Genomic DNA, 16,286 nt, shown 5'->3' with positions numbered 1-16,286 from the left:
AGCAATCATCAATAGCTACTGGCAAAATTCTTTCTGGCTGTTTTTCTATGACAGGATGGATGTTTATGGCTTTCCAATATGTTTATAATTATTTTTGCATCATTGTAAACAGGGGTGTACTAAACAAATTTCACAACCAGTATGGTATTGGCCCTGAACAATGAGAACAAGCAGTAAACACCATACTGGTAGACTCCACAAATGCCATATGCATCTTAGTCCTGGCAACTATCAGAATTTGCACAGACATCGTATTCATAATTATCACCTAAAAGTGATTGGATGATACTCTATGAAGTACATATAATGTATTTAAATATATACTTTTAAGCATAATAAATATAATAAGTTGCATGATAATATATATATTTCTATTATATATGTGTGTGTGTGTGTGTGTGTGTGTGTCTAAATAATTTTGGAACAGGCATTACTTGTTTTTCCCTAAAGGAACACTATTTGTAACTTCTTACTGCATTTTGATAATTTCACAATTTAAGTGTATTCTATATATGATTTTCATCATACTTGAGAAAAAAACACAGATAAGAAAGGTCATTGCCAATCCTCTGAAATATTTTGATATACATATCATATAATTATATAGAGTGTTTTAAATTTTGCTAAATGTGTGTATATTTATCTATCTATGTAGAACCTCATTATATAAGTATCACATTCTTTTAGTAACATAAAACTTATGGACAGTATACCTGTAGAATTGTAAAACCTTTCAACCATGTGTTAGATACATCTTATATCACTACCTTTGATTTTTCTGTTTTTGATAATTACAGTATATTACATTTTACAGGTGCAAAATACACATTACTATTCAATTTTATTTTTTTGCATATCTTTGTCATTTCTATCTCTGCTATAATTTTTTCTAAACAAAACATAACTTGTGTCAAATAGATGCATTGTTTTGATGTAATAGATTATTTATTGGGCTAAATTCCTAGAAGTAGACTACTTGAAGTAAAGTTTGTGACAAATTTAAGTTTAATTCATATTTAAAATTTGATCATTCAAAATGAAAGGACCAATTTGTAATATAATAAGCTGGACAAAATCCATGTTGACATGGGGCTGCCAACATTGCATCTTATATGAAACAAAACACATACATCATACATAAACATATACATGGGTAATAATAGGACCATACACTTTGATAATTTAAGAAATGAAAAATTAGACCTATTGTTTTAATTTGCAATTTCATCATAAGTTATAATGAAAAATCTGAAGCACACTAAATATACAATGTCATGCTATTGATTATATAATTTATATTATATCTATGATGATCCAGTACAATGTTTACTGATATTATCTGCCAAATGTCACAATTTTTATATTTTATGCCATAAATAATTTTTAATAATTAATATTACACTTAATATATGTGCTTCAATACTTAATGCACTGGTGCTTTTCTTAGACAAAATCTTTTCAAAGTGTAATTAAATGCATTTATTGTTTTCTGATAGTTACTTTTCTTTACTTTTCATGTTTGAAACATTTTTTTATGTATCCTCTGAAATATCAGAAATATAAGAATATAATATATTTTATAATAGTTAACTTTTCTTAGCCCTTCAAATTAATTTATACAATAATAGTATAAATAAAAGATATTTTATTCTCTCCCAGCCACCAGGAAGTATTTCAGAATTGGTGGCTTGAGTATATCACTGAGGACCTAGAATCCTTACTTCTTTTTAACCTCCTCTGTCTTCTTTCTTCAAAGCCATCTATTGATCTAGCATAATCACTGAGTCAATGTTAGCATTTCACACAAAACATAAGGGAAAAAATGTAATGGGAGAAATAAATATACCTGAAAATTCCATATGCAATTCTAAAATCCCATATAACTATATAAAAGTAATCATGTTTGGATTAATATTGGAATACATTAAGTTTATTAAGCCCTTTCTTATATCTATTTTAATTAATGCTACTTTTTGATATTTTATTATAGTTATTGCATATATTTGTAATAAATTTATTTAATTGACATAATTATGTATTTTTAATATTTTAATTTTAATTTTATCTGATTGTGTAACAGACCACCTTAAGACTTAGTGGATTAATGAGAGAAATATTGTATTCACTCATGATTCTATAGATCATTATTTCACCCCAACTTAACTAGGCTATTATTCAGATCCATGACTTTCATTTTGTTGCATTCCTCTGGTAAATGCATAAGGCCAGAAGTTGAAATAAGTTGGGTTCATGTGCCGATGCAGATGTGCATCACCTCCATTCTTTTTCACTGGACCATTTTCTTTTTTCTTTGGCTTTTCTTACAACAAAGTGATTATGTGATCTTTGAATTTCTTTCACCTTTCTTAGTTTCCCAGTAAGGAAATTCACAGAGAAAAATAATTGTACAGTGTTCAAAAGATCTCAGAAATTCTGCTGAATTGTTTCCAACACATTTTAATGGTCAGGAGGTTTTCAAGATGCTGGAATAGAGACGGTTGCTTTCCTGGCTGTTCCATGATGTGAAACCAAGAAAGCAAATAGACAGCTTCTCAGCAAGGTGGGTGAACAAAAAAAAAAAAAAAAAAAGAGGGAATTTACCAAAATTTCAAACTACATTTAAACCAGATGGGGACTCAGAAAGTTGGATATAATAAATTAAGCAAGAAATTCCTAGCACCACAGCTGCTACTGCACCAGCTGGAGTGCCTGTCTGTGAGCAAAGTGGAGGAATAAAGGAATTAAAAGAACCTGCATTTTTAGGAGGTCTGAGGTGTGTCTGGATACCAATAGTTCACCAAGACTTTAGAGATCCAAGACACTGCTTAACTAAAATGAAAGGTGTGCTGTACAATATCCTCATGCAGGAAGGAAGCAGTGATCTCTTCCAGAAGCACTTGGAAGACAGAAGGAACTCCATTTTGCAGCTAACGTGACAGGGCCAACATCTGAGGGAGCTGAATCCTGGCAAACCCAAGTTTGGTTTGAAATATAGGCCTGGCAAACCTACACTGCATGTCATAGTGTGCCTAAATGACCAGGAGAAAAATTAAATGTGGAGAGAGATTTATACAGAGGACAACTGGTGGTGGAAACCACCTGGCTCTCCCCTCTCCCCCTTCAATCCAGTTTCTTGAAGGACCAGCTGGGAGACATAGCACCTGGCTGGGAATTCGAAAGGGCAGAAGCCAGAGAGATTGCTTTTGGAGACTGCAAGTCCTAGTAGACTATGATTTGGCTCCTCCACCACACAGGTGGAACCTAGGAAAGATCCCTGGGGTGCAGTCTTCCAGAGTGGACTGGCAATTGCTGGGCTCTGGAGGTGCACTAACTTAAAATCTTAAGCCGAAATGGCATTCAATGGAGAGCCTAGATCCCACCTAAACCTAAACCCCTCCTCCAGGAATTCCACCTACAGGATTATCTCTCACTCCAGCATTCCCAGCTCCAGTGTGGAGTATCACACTCCTGAAGACCCCACCTAACACTGCTGAGAAGAGGCAGGGGATCTTTTGAACTGCAAAGGAAAATAAATTTTCAAATTTTCATGGAGAGCTGTACCCCCCCACTTTTTTTCTTTTTTTCTTTTCTCTTCTTAATTGTGATCTTAATGGTTCATGGACAATAATATACATACTCAATTTTTTTCTCCTTTCTAGTATTTTTGAAGTCGGTTATTTTTCACAGAATAGTTTTTTTTTTTTTTTGAGGACTAGGATGTTTGATTAGTATATTTCAGGGGTTTTTTTGGTATTCTTTTATTTTCATTTTTATTTTTAACATTTTTTTAAAATTCTTTTTTTATTAGTTGTTCAAGACAATACAATGATCTTGACATATCATATATTTGATTCAAATAGGGTATGAATTCTTATTTTCCCATGTGTACGGATTGCAGGATCACATTTTAAAATTTTAATATATATATATATATATATATATATATATATATATATGTATGTATATTTTTTTCTCTCATCTGTTTCCCTCTATTCTCTTTTTTCTTTTTTCTTCTGCAAAATACTAATATCAATTGTTCTCTATTTTACTTTTCCTACATATTTTTTTTACTTCCATCTTCTCTCCTCCTCCCTCATAATCATCACATCCTGTATCACTTCTGTTCTCTCCCTATCCACAATTTGAAAATGTAAAACCTTTGGCAAACTTTTTATTGAAGGTAATAACTGATCTTATCATTTCTGTTTATTGTTACAATTAACATTGTAGACATCATAGCAGGAATTATTTGGTTTAATGCTGTACATTGTTTCCTTTTGTTGCTATTATTTATCTCCTCCTAAACAGTGAGGTATTGGAAACCTTCAGGAACACTATAAGTCCATGGGGTAGATACTCTACTGCCTCAGCTACATACTGTTTGATGGGTAAAACACAAAAACAACATGCTCTGAACAAACCAAGATAGCCCAATAATTCCATCGACACCACAGTGGAATAAATGTCAGAGAAGAATTTTAGAATGTATATAGTTAAACTGATCTACAAGTTAAAGGATAATATAGGGAGTGATATCAGAGAGAAAATAAAGTAAGTGAAAGATCACTTCAATAAAGAGATAGAGATTCTGAAACAAACAAACAGAAATCCTTGAAATGAAGGAATTAATAAACCAATTTAAAACTTCAATTGAAAGCATCACTGGCACATTAGATAACTTGGAAGTTAGAGATTCAGACAATTGAGACAAAATATATAATCCTAAAAAAAAAAAATTGACCATGGAAAAAAGATGTTAAGGGATGTTTTAATGGTCAGATCTAGTCACAGAGCTAGCCCTACTCAATTGGGGGGAAAAAAAATAGGCTATATCTCTTTTAAGAAAGACTGATAAAGAGATTATGGCCAGTTGAATTTGAATGCATCTTTCAAAAGTATGTTATGGTTTCTAAATTATAGAAATATTTTTATATTCCTACAAATTATGATATTTTTCTCATATAGTTGATATGTTTTTATGGTTAATACAAAATATTTAATTATACTCTTAATTCAATGAATGCTATCCTTTCATAGTGTTTTCTAATGTTTATTGTTAGAATTAAAAATAGTATTGCTTGTATGTTCCTCTTTAAACCAATCGTCTTTTTATTGTGATGCTTTCAAGTTGAGGTATTTGGGTTCTCTAGAAATGCAATTACATCATTTGCAAATAGTAATTGACTTTTTTCTAGCTCTGTTTCTTACCCACTTTATTGGCCTTATTATGGTTAGTTAATTTTAGAATAAACAAATTACTTGAAATCATGAACTACCTTATTTCATGCAGCACAAAGTTTTGTTGGTGAGCATTTTTGTCACCACATAAAGCCAAATATACTTTGTTCATACAACACAGCACTTTAGTGTTTTAAAAGGTAAGATTATGGAAAGGGGAAACAACAATTTTTAGTAGAAAAAATTATTTGCTTAAGAAACTGCTCTTTACTTTCCACACATGAAGAATTGATTTTTTCATTTTCCATGTGTAATAAACTTTTAACAGAATAAACCCTGTGATAATAAACTATTTTCCTTTCTTCATAAGAAGGTGACTTTTGCCAGATTCCATAGAGAGTGCTTTCAGTTTCTAATGCAACACATTCCAGGACAGCAAGCAAAAGTCACATGTGAACATGGAGCACATGGAATTTAGCTGGTTTGAGTTGAATGTGCTGTGAGTACAAAACACATGCTTGAATTTATAGATAATACAAATACTATAGAGCAGTAACAATCATAATAGTAATTATGTATTAAATATTTTTGGATATATATATTTAAATATATTGTATATTTAATCTTATCTCTTACATTTTTTATCCTGCTTCTAGAAAATCTGAAAAAAAAAACACTGTAGCTTGCTTTACGGTTTTATTTGTCGGCACTATTCTAGGGTGATTTTTCATTTTAACTGAGATATAATTCACATAACATACAATTTACCATTTAGAAGTGTACAATTCAGTCCATTTAGTGCACTTACAATCTGCGCAACCACCACTCTCTATGATTTCAAACTTTTTATGAGCCCAGAAGAACATCGTTTCCATAAGCAGTCATTCTTCATTCCCTCTTCCATTCATCTCCTAGCAACCACTAATCTTTCTACATGTATAAAATTTCTTCTTAGTATTGCATATAAAAGGAATCATTCCATAGATGATTGTTTCATCTTCATTATTTCACTTACCATAATGTTTTATCAAGACTCATTTCAGTTGTAGCATATATCAGTATCTCATTTGCTTGTACAGCTGAATAATATGCCAATTATGATTAAATTCGGTAATTCCTTTATCTCAGTTTTGGTGAATATTTTGATTGTGTATACTTTTGGCTATTGTGAATGATGCTGTGATGAACAGTTATGAAAAAAAGTGCTTATTAGAGTAACTCTTTTCAATTCTTGGGATTATAGGCATGAGAGTGGATTTGCTGGGGCAGATTGCAATTCCATGATGAACTTTTTGAGGAACAAGCAAATATTTCTACAATGCCTGTGCCATTTTACTTTACTATCAGTAATGTGGTAGGGCTCCTGTTTCTCTACATACTTGCCAATAATTATTTTCTAGTTTATGATTATGGCAATTACCACAGGTGTGAAATGCTATGTCATTGTAATTTTAAATTAAATTTCTTTAAAAATAAATGATGTTGAATATATTTTTAAATGCTTGCTACCCAATTGCTATTTTTGGAATGATAAATGTCTAATCAAATCCTTTGTTCTTTTATTTTTGTTAAGTTGTTTGGCCTTTATTATTGAGTTGTAAAGTTCTCTGTGTATCAATATATGATTTTCAAATATTTTTTTCCTTTTCTGTAGGCTTTAAAAACCATTTTTTGCCTGTCTACTATGAATTTTATTTGTATTGGTTCTTTTTATTTATATACAACATTAGAATTTACTTTGACATAATTATGAACTATAATGATGAAACATAATTTGTTCTTATTTAGTCCCTAGTATTTCCTTTGCCTTCTCATCCTCTCTCCCCATGTTACCTTGCCTCTACTCTGGCCATCTTTTTGCTATTTACTTTTATAGTTTACTCTTTTTTTTTTTTAGTGCCTTATGAATATACATGATGGTGAGATTCACTGTAATATATTCATATAAACAAATAGACAAATTAGGTCAGATTAATTCCACTATTTTTTCCTTATCCTGTCCCTCTACCCCCAATTATTCACATGTCTACTCCACTGATTTTGCTTCTATTTTGATGGAAACTCCCCGCTTTCTCTCTCTTTTTATAAAGTCTTTGGATGTGGTTTTGTTTTTCCTTCACTTTTACAAAGTCTAATTTTACTCTCTTTTTATTTTATTGTTCATGCTTTTTTGTGTGTCAAATTGAAAAGTACAGTATGAAATTCAGAGTCATAAATATAGGCCCCTATATTTTCTTCTAATAACTTTAAAGATATAGCTCATTGATTCATTTTGAGTCAATTTTGAGTCATTTGACTCATTTTGAGTCAATATACAGTGAAGTAGGGTTCCAACAACATTCTTCCATGCTTGCCTTCCAGTTGTCCCAGAACCATTAAGATAATTATTGGTCTCATTGAATGGTCTTAGCCTATTTGCTTAAAATCAATTAGCCATAGATGTATAGGTATAAATTCTGGACTTTAATTCCTTACGTTGTTCTGTATGCCTGCCTTTAGGCCAGTATCACATTTCTGATTGCTGTAGTTTTTTACAGCAAACTGATTACAACATTGTTTTGACTATTAATGGAATGTGGATAGTCCATATAAATTTGAATAAGTTTCTGAAAAAAGACCATTTGAATTCAGATAGAATTGCATTAAATCTGCAGAGTAGTTTGCGCACTTTTGCCTATCCCAACAATATATAAACTTTCCAGTCATAATTTATGTATTTTCATTTCTTTAGATAGCCTTAATTTCTCTGACAATGTTTTATAAATTTTCATCTACAAGTTTTTCAGGTCCTTGGAAAGAGTTTTTTATGTATTTTATTAATACTGTTGCAAATGGAAGAGTTCTATTTCCTTTGTGGAGTTTTAATTTCTGGTGCATAGAAATACAACTAATTTCATTGTGTTAATCTTTTATCCTACAACTATGTGAATTTGTTGACTTACAAATGTTTGTCCATATTCTTTGGAAATTTACATATATAGAATAAAATCATTTGCAAATTGAGAAAATTTTAGTTATTTTCTATTTACAAGAATTTCATTTATCTTTCTTGCCCAAGTGTTCTATGTAGATCTTTTAGTGTAATATTGAATAGCAGTAGTGAAAGTGAGCAATTTTGTTTTATTTCTGATATTAGCAGAAAATCTTTTTAGCCTTCATCATAGAGTATGATATTAAATGGAAGTTTCATAAATGTTCTTTATTATCTTAAGAAAGCTCAGTCTCATCTTAGTTTGCCAAATATTTTTTCATGAAAGTATGCTGAATCCTGTCAAACGCTTTCTCCCTATTTACTGATATGTAGGACTGTGTATATAGTTATTTTTCCTTAATTCTATTATCATGGTATATTACATTAATTTATTTTCCTATGATTTTTCTATTTATTGAATTATTGAATTAGGTCCTCTCCAAATTTATACTAGGTGACTTGGAAGGCTGTTCTCGGCAATTTTGCAAGGCCCTAAGCAACTTAGCAAGACCTAGTCTCAAATTTAAAAAAGACTGAGGATGCAGCTCAGTGGTAAAGCACCACTGGGTTTGATCCACAGTACTAAAAAAAAAAAAAAAAAAAAAAAAAGCAATTAAATGTTTAAATCCTAATCCTCCTCAGAATATAACCTCATTTTGGAGATAATATCTTTAAAGAGGTTTTTAAAGTTTTTAAGAGTGACTCTAAAAATTAATATTGGACTGATTAGACTGTTAAAATGGGTTCCATTTTAATTCAAATGACATTCTTATAAGAAGAGACCATCAAGATACACAGAAAGAACCAAGGATGGGTGTGCGTGGAAAGATGACCATATATGAATGAACTAAGGGGATGTCAACTACAAGTGACATAGACAAGTTTCAGAAAAAATCCTCCATTCGTATTACTTTTATCTTAGGCTTTTATTCTCCAAAATGGTGAAAAAATAAAATTTCGCTTGTGAAACCACAAATTCCATCTGTTGTAGTATTATGGCAATCCTAGCAAATTCATACCTCCCTAGCATTCCTGTGATAAATCCTATTTGGTCAATGATGTGCAATCATTTTTACATACTTTTAGATTTGGTTTGCTGGTTTCTATAAATTTCCACATCTATATTTATAAGGGATATTCATTTGGAGATTCATTCATTCATTCATTCATTCATTTATTTATTTTGTATCTTTGTCTGGTTTTTGGCATTAGAATAAATCTGACCTGCAAGAATGTGTTGTAAATGCTGCCTGGGAAGCCATTTGTGCTGGTCTCAGCTCCTTGGAAAAAAATTGTATCAACAAATGAATAAGCATTTTTAAAACACAGCCCTGATCTCTCAGGTTCTGTAAACTTGAGAGAGTCCTGTTGTCCACACTGGCACAGGCAAGACAAGTCAGGAATGTGTACTGCTTCAGGTTGCCTGAACTGGGACTGGAACATGTGGTTGGCAGTAGCTATTTAAATGTCAAAACGTTTCAAAATTTAAGGAGTTCCCTAATTGTCAAACATTGCCTGGTCTTTACAATTGTTGAACTTGTCTCTAGAATTCCAAAATAATTGACTCTGAAATTTCAGTTCAGTTCAGTAGTTGTTTCAGTGGAAGGAAAAATTTCCTAAAGAGCTGTATCTTACCATTCTCTATAACATTCTAGAGGGATATTTTGACACTCAAGTTGAAAAATAGCCAATGAGAATGTCTCACTGAAATTCACAGTAGCAGTGAGAGTATCAGGGGATGATGGGGAGTATGAAACAATGAGTTCAAAGAAGAGGAACTAATTTGATAAAGTTTGAAGTACCAAACAGCAATGAAAGAAAAGCCAAAAGCTAAAAGCTTAGGAAGAACAAAATAAACAAGAGACTCAACTTCAAGATCTGAGCAGTTCTTATAGGGGAATGATTTTGATTTCTTAGTATTTGAATTTCTTGTTTATTTTTAGACTAATATGACTTTTGTGATTCTTCCTACCTCTAAAATTTTTGAAATATAACTACATAGAAGTTAAAAATTACATTTTAAGTTTTCATTTTAAATCATTCCTTACTATATATCTGTGATTGATATATAAAAACCAGAAATATTTTCACTGTCAATCACACAAAATTCAATATTTGCTAAAAATTTAATTTGCACTCATCAGTGCTAGGCACATGGATTATAAACTATTTTCACCTTGAAGAAAAAAGTGTCCATGTTCTTTCTTCCCCAACCTAAACCTCTATGTTTTCTATAAAGAGCCCTGTGTATCCCAAGTAATAGCTAGGCATGTTGGCACACAGCTGTAATCACAGCCTTCTTGGCTGAAGCAGGAGAATTGCAAGTTCAAATCCACCCTCAGCAACTCATCAAAGTCCTAAGTAACTTAGAGAGACCCTGTCTCGAAAGAAAGGATCGGGGAAGAGGGTTGACTAGAAATGTGTGTCAGTGGTTGAGTGTCCTGGGTTCAATTCCAAGTGTCTTAAAAACAAAAACAAACAAACAAAAGGCCAGTGGAGTGATAATTGTTGTGTGAGTTTGCAGGATATTTTCACACATATTACTTTTAATAATTTAACACAAATTCATAATAAATATATTAATAAGCTTCCATTTAAAATTTACAATAAGAATGAAGATTTGACCATTTATGAAGCATAAAATATTGTGTTTTAACTTCAGGTATAAAAATAGTTTTCCCATTTTTCCATCAAAAACTATGTTTCCTTAGAGCATTGCAATTTTACTTTTATTTATTGTCTCTGGGAGACTCATAGCTTGATGTCAAATTTTATGTGGACAAAGAATGATTCTGAACTGGGAACAATAAATGAAATAGTGGTAAAGATTATATACCATACTGTGTGTGTTTGTGTTCTGTGTTAGTTTGTTGGCTTTTAAAATATTAAAATCTACCACATTCAGAATACCTAGCTTATTCATTGTCCCTAGATTCCTGTTCAGCATTCCAGTTTCTCAAATCCTTTTTATAGTTCCCAATAACAGAGTCATTGTCATTTTTAAAAACATTTTAAAATTTGTTGATGGACACATTACCATTATTAGGTTTATTAATTTTTATGTGGTGCTGAGAATCAAACCCAGTGCCTCACACATGCTTGACAAACACTTTAACATTGAGCCACAACCCCAGCCCCAGAGTCATTATCTTTAGGGCACTTTATGAAATTTTACACAAACACAACAACATAGTTCCTGCTGCATGGAATCATAATATTAATTATAATAGTTTATAAGCATATACTGTTGTTTGTAAGTTAGCATTCTAATATTTACAAATATCAATATTTCTAATCTTCAAAATAGTACCAAGGAGGTAGCCCATTCCTATGGCCATTCTACTAATCCTATGGTAGGAGAGGTAAAGTATCCTGCCCTAAATCCCTAAATTACACATGTCCAGTGCATGTTGACACCACAATTCAAATCCAGGTAGTTCAGCTCCTCAGACTGTGTGCGGTATGATTCCTCTCTAAGTGTTAAACTTTCCTATAAGTGATAAAAGTAATGTAAATGGGGTATAAAAATAAAAGTCACCTACTTAGACATCAAATGTATTAATTTTAGGTGAAGAAGGAGAATACAATTTTATCTGTAACAAAATTTAAGACGACCTGCCAAGAATTTATAAAGGAGACTTAAAAAATCATATTGAATTTCTGTGGAACACAGTTCTATGAACTTATGTTAATTTGTACATTTATATGCTTGCATTTTTATAATGAATATAACATATTACAAATTATTCAATCATTAAGACAGAAAGACTTCTACTTAAAATGTATATTGCAATTATATATTCTATTAACAATAGCATATTGTATAGTTTGGAGCTTCTCATTTCTTCTTTCAGTTCAGTTCACAGTTTTCTCAAAAAATTACACTGGAATTCTAAACTAATAAACCTTATGAAGGCATATTCTTCATATCTGAAATTAAGACTGAATTAAGCTTGCATTCACTTGCTTTATCTCTTTAGAAAGTAATTTTAAAGCAATCACCTTTTAAACCCATACAAAACATCCTTTAGTCTACAGCCTATGTTTCACATTTAATGAGTATTTCACTCTATGCATATGCATAATTTTATACACTTTGATGCATAAAAGCATCAAAAAAGAAATAACTATTATGTACTTTAATGGGATAATATTTGTTCTCAAGGATTTCAATTTCCCATCACATGTATAACAATGTTACTTTTGCATCTTTTGCATTATCTTAAATGTGTCTCAAATGTTATTCTTACTTAGAAAAATAAATAAATATGTTAAAATATCTTCCCTAACTTTCACAAGTAAAACTAAAGATTTCTTTTTTCTCAAAAGAAAATTGGACTATTTTAATATCTGGTTATAAGAGTTGAGAAGAAACTAGTAAATTATAGTTTCATCATCTCACATAAAATCAAAAGTTTGAAATGAAACAAAATGTGACTTTTATAAGAAATTTCACTGTTTATATCTACATAATAACCATTCATTCTTCCAAATGATAATCTTCTAAAAGTGCTCCTTACTGTCATTTTTATTCAAAATATATTAAGAATTTCATCATAAAAATAATGGAGCTAGAAGACTACAAATTTGATTTAAAAAGTTTTTTAAAAAAAGTTTAAATAGACACACACACACACATATATACATATATATATTATATTATATTATTGATGGACACAATACCTTTATTTTATTTGTTTATTTTTATGAGGTGCTGGGAATCAACCCCAATGCCTCACACATGCTAGAAAAGTTCTCTACCACTGAGCCACAATCCCGGCCCCTTTGTTTAAATAGTTTTTAAGTGATTTATTCTGGCATAACATTAAAATTATGTTTGAATACACTGTGAACAGAATAATAAGTAATTATGAAGCAATTCAAGTTATTTTATTTATATTTTCATGCTTCATAAGTAATAGTTATAATGGTTTGTCATTAGATTTATATTATGTAGTATGATTCTTACATTCAAATATGTTGACATGCTTAATTTAAATGATACATGTTTAATTAGGTATTATGTGGTTATGGATGCTATATTATATCCTTCTTTAGTACACATTTAAACACATTTCAAAGGAGGCACATATATAGTAGTAGGACATTCATGGTACTAGTAAGATCTTGAAAATTGACCATAGAGTTCTGCTGCTGTTAATAGTCACTATTAATTTTTTTTGTTCTAATTAGTCATACTCGACAGTGAAATGCATTCTAACACATCATAGGTAAGTGGAGTAAAAATCCTCATTTTTCTAGTTGTACTTGATGTAGAATCATACCAGTCATATAATCTTATATGCACATAGGGCAAAAATGCTGAATTCATTCTACTATCTTTCCAACCCCCATACCCAATCCTTCCTTTCACTCCTCTCTGAAATTCAAAGTACCTCTATTCTTTCCACTCCTTATTAGCTTTTGCATATCAGAGAAAACATTTGGCCTTTGGTGTTTGGGGATTGGCTTATTTTATTTAGCATGATATTATCCAGTTCCATCCATTTACCAGAAAATGCGATATTTTCATTCTTCTTTCAGTCTGAGTAATATTCAAATATATATATATATCACATTTTCTTTATTCATTCATCTATTGAAGGACATCTAGGTGGTTCCATAGTTTAGCTAGTGTGAATTGAGCTGCTATAAATATTGATGTGGCTGTGTCACGGTAGTATCCTGATTTTTAGTCCTTTGGGTATGAACTGAGCAATGGAATAGCTGGATAAAATGGTGCTTCCATTCCAAGTTTTCTGAGATCTCTATACTGCTTTCCATAATGGTTGCGCCAATTTGCAGTCCCACCAGCAACATATTAGCATACCTTTTCCACCCACATCCTTGCCAACATTTATTGTTGTTTGTATTTTTGATAATTACCATTCTTACTGGAGTGAGTTGAAATCCTAGAATAGTTTTGATTTGCATTTTTCTAATTGTTAGAGTTGTTAGTATTTTTTCATATGTTTTTTGACCATTTGTATTTCTTCTTCTATGAAGTGTCTTTTCAGTTCCTTAGCCCATTTATTGAGTGCTTTTTTAAAAAAAAATTTTAATTTTTTTTATGTTAAATTTTTTGAATTCTTTATATTTTCTGAAAATTAATAGATTAATGCTCTGAGGTGCATGTGGTAAAAATTTTCTCCCATTCTGCAGGTTGTCTTGATTTATAAGGTGGAATACAAGTTAAGCAAATTCCATAATTGGAATTAATTGATTTTTGACACTTTAAGATATCGGCAAAGAAAGTGAACAGACACTTCTCAGAAGAAGAAATATGAATTGTCAACAAATATATGAAAATGATGTTCAACATCTCTACAGGAATGCAAAATAAAGCTATATTGAGATTTTATCTCATTCCATTCAGAATGGCAACTATCAAGAATACAAGTAACAATATTTATTACATCAATATTTGTTGGTAAGAATGTGGGGAAGAAGGGAATGCTCAGACATTACTGGTGAGACTACAAATTGGTTCTCTAGAAAGGTACTCTAGAAAGCAGTGTGGAGATTCCCCAAAACTCTAGAAATGGAACCACCATTTCACCCACCTATCTCACTCCTGAGTATATTTTCCAAAAGTTTAAAATCAGTATAGTACACTGACACAGCCACATCAATGTTTACAGCAGCTCAATTAACAATAGCAAAGTGATGGAACCAAAGTAGGTGCTCTTCAATAGATAAGTGAATAAAGAAAACATGGTGTATATATACACAATGGAGTATTACTTGGACATAAAGAAGAGTGACTTTATGACATTTGCCAGAAAATATCATGTTAAGTGAAATAAGCCAGTCCAAAAAAAGCAAAGGTCTAATGTTCTCACTGTTATGTGGAAGCTAACACATCAGTAGAAAAATATGTATTTAGTAGATTAGACAAAGGAGAATGAAGGGAAGAGAGGGAGAGAGGAAAAGCAATGATAGTGGAATAAATCCAAAATAATTTTTATATACTTATATGAATATATCATAATGAATCCTACCATCATATACATCCATATGAACGAAATCCTAATTAGAATAAGATATATATCATGCTTGTATAGTTATATAAAAATGAATTCTAGGGGCTGGGTTGTGGCTCAGCAGTAGAGGGCTCAATTAGCATGTACGAGGCCCTGGGTTGATCTTCAGCACCACATAAAAATAAATAAAATAAAGTCATTTTGTCCAACTACAAATAAAAAATAAATATAAAAAAAATGAATTCTAGGCCAGGTGTGGTGGTGCACAACTATAATCCCAGTGACTTAGGAGGCAGAGACAGGAGGATTGTGAGTTAAAAGCCAGCCCCAGCAATTTAGCAAAGTGCTATGCAACTCAGTTAGACCCTCTCTTTAATAAAATACACAGTAGGGCCAGGGATGTGGCTCATTGATCTAGTGCTCCTGAGTTCAATCCCAAGTACCCAAAAACAAAAAATAAAAGAAAAAAAAATGAATTCTATTGTCATGTATAAATAAAAAGAAACAATAAAAATATTTAAAAAGAAAAAAATACAAGTAAAAACCATGTTAAAGTTTAAAATTATTTTTGAGTGAAACTAAAGTTTAAGTCTGTATGATGTTTATGAGAAGGGTAATGAGAACATTGCAGAATGAGAAACACTTAATTCTTATTACCAGATCAATACAGCTCATTTGAAGTTGTTTTTAAGATTTCTCTCCTAAGTCTACCTCCTCTGACTCAAGTTAGGTCATGGAGTCTGTTAGGAGACTCCCATAGACACAGTGATGTATGTGTTAATGCCATCTATCTATGGGTAACCATACAACCTTCCCCCCAAAAGAATTGGCATGCTAGGATGTCACTTTAGAGTTAACTTGGGATTCTTTACCTTCTACACCCAATAAGGAAAGAAGAAAACCAATCCTTCTGATAAACAGATTTGCTCCAAAGTTAACAAACATTCTTTCCCCTCAACCTAAATCCCTGCGATTCCACATGCCACCACAGTAGAATGCTGTTAACAGTCATCCACTGTTAACTGAGTTCTCTTGCCATAGCATCATGTCCCCAGATCCACATTGCCAATTCTGGCTTCTGTTGAGATTATTGATTTAACTAACTGCTGAGCCTCTCTTGTTTTATGTCAGCAAACAAGAGGAAGTTGAACTTA

At 31.5% G+C, this 16,286-nt stretch overlaps 1 protein-coding gene and 1 pseudogene across 4 annotated transcripts in view; both read right to left on the bottom strand.

The window, feature by feature from the left end:
- The window catches only part of Fstl5 (follistatin like 5), a 757,510-nt gene that overhangs the window by 266,585 nt on the left and 474,639 nt on the right, over positions 1–16,286 (bottom strand). The window lies entirely within an intron of this gene.
- The window catches only part of LOC101960463 (small ribosomal subunit protein RACK1 pseudogene), a 41,109-nt pseudogene continuing 36,357 nt past the window's right edge, over positions 11,535–16,286 (bottom strand).

Source organism: Ictidomys tridecemlineatus, chromosome 9 (genome assembly GCF_052094955.1).
Source record: "Ictidomys tridecemlineatus isolate mIctTri1 chromosome 9, mIctTri1.hap1, whole genome shotgun sequence".
Lineage (NCBI taxonomy): Eukaryota > Metazoa > Chordata > Mammalia > Rodentia > Sciuridae > Ictidomys > Ictidomys tridecemlineatus.
The sequence above is the reverse complement of the archived record's forward strand: the minus strand, read 5'-3'. Positions and strand labels throughout refer to the sequence as shown.